The sequence below is a fragment of the Octodon degus genome, unplaced genomic scaffold (genome assembly GCF_000260255.1).
Source record: "Octodon degus isolate 3935 unplaced genomic scaffold, OctDeg1.0 scaffold00010, whole genome shotgun sequence".
Lineage (NCBI taxonomy): Eukaryota > Metazoa > Chordata > Mammalia > Rodentia > Octodontidae > Octodon > Octodon degus.
Window position 1 is genome coordinate 16,786,458 of NW_004524586.1, and position 1,911 is coordinate 16,788,368.

Sequence of the window (1,911 nt, forward strand, 5' to 3'; positions counted from 1 at the left end):
AAATGAAGAGACATCTGCAGTCTTATTGGAGTCCTATGGGTTAGGAGTTTTTTTTTTTTTTTTTTTTTCTGAAACACAACAGCGTTGATAAGGGCAGGATTTCCCGCCACTGCTGTTTTTCAGGCCAGCAGGGCTCAGGTGAGTTCCTTACTGTCATTAGGAGCAGGCATAACCTTTATGAAGAGGCCACAGAGGTTGATTGGCTATTGGGGAGGATAGGTCGTAAGTCAGAGCTGAGCCATAGTGGTTTAGCAAACAAAGGAGGGCTCCAGGGTGGAAGCTTGGGTGCGGTGGCCTTGTGAGTCCTTGTCATGCTCACCTACATGTGTGGCTTTTGTTGCTGCCATTCTTCTCTTGGAACTCTGGGTCCCAGATCTGGCATCTTTGATAGAGCAAAGCAGGAAGGCATAGCTGGAGAATCATGTGACTGCCAACAGGTTCACCTTTACAAGCAAGCTCCTTGCTGGGTGTTTGGGTTGGCGATTTGCCCAGATGCATTGTGTAAGACTTGGAGGCTGCATTGTATTGAGGTACCTGATGCTTAGAAGTAAGGATTCAGAGGAAAGTTCTAGAAGTGTTTTGCAAACACGTTTGTGTTCAGGACCGCATTGGCAACAGGTACTTGGTCTACTGGGTAACCTGCATATTTCAATTAGAAGCTTGGGCTTAGCTATAATTTTCTGTCACACCAGTTGGGCTTTGCCTTGAAAGAGCCATTTAATTGTCTTTGTTTAAAATCTACAGGGTATAAATGAAAGGCTCTGTAAAGAAGTTCTACTGAAATAATTTACAAGCAATGGGCGAAACTCAATTTCCTCTTCTGTGGTTGACAAGGAACAAGTTTTGGGGGTTTTGATGGGAGCCACTTGAGGAAGACATGGGCTTTAGAATGCCTTGGGAGCACTGAAATTCTCCAGGAAAACTGTGGCTTGTGGCAGCGTGCATGCAGTTTCTAGCACCCAACGACCAACCTCTCCAGATGTTGGGTCCAAGCAAAAGGGATGATGTACCAGTCATGGGCATTTCTTTTCTTTCATCACTAAACTATCATTGATACATGACCTTATATTTTAACTTTATGATAATTACAAAAAGGATGTACTAGTGGCATTTGTCATTTACAATGCCACTAAAATATAAGCAGTGGAAGGGCAGGAAATTTTGCCTCTTTTATTCCTTCTTATAGCCTCAGCATCCCTCCAAACTGCTGGCACAATAGGTGACCAATCACAGGTCAGTCTTTTTTTTATCATTATTATTTTTAATTTATTTGATACAGAGTCTTACTATGCAGCTCAGGATTTTAGTGACCCTCCTATCTCAGGCTCCCCCATGCTGGCATTATAGGTGTGTGCCACCATGCCCAGTTTCAGGGTTGGCATGGAGCACCCTGGGTTCTAGAGCCTGTACTCACATGGTACTGGGGATTGAACCTGGGTCCTTGAGCTTGCCAGGCAGGCACCTAGACTGTCGAACTATCTCCCCAGGCCTGAACCAGAATTGAGACTGGAAATTTCCTTCTCTTTTTTGCTTGCCATATTGCATAATTTTGTCCATGCAAATAGAAAATAGTGTGATATTTCCACCTTCTACAAGAACAGAGGAATGATCAGACCACTTTGGGGCCCCTCTAACTAGATTTAGGAGGCTGAAGAGTCATTGGTTTTTGTCATGTCTTGTGCTTTTAGTAGGATCATTTGCAAAGATGGCTTCTGAGCTGGGGGTGGGAGGAACTCCCAGCTTTCCTTGAGGTGACCCGAGAGTCTGGACTCATCCTGACGTCTCATGCACTGCCAGCAGCTGCCCAGGGCAGAGCCCCCGGGAGCGTGGCCGAGTTCCTGAGTCAGCCTGGGGTGGATGAGCGCAGATGCACGACCTGGCTTTGCTTATTCTCTGTTTTCTTGCTGCCCC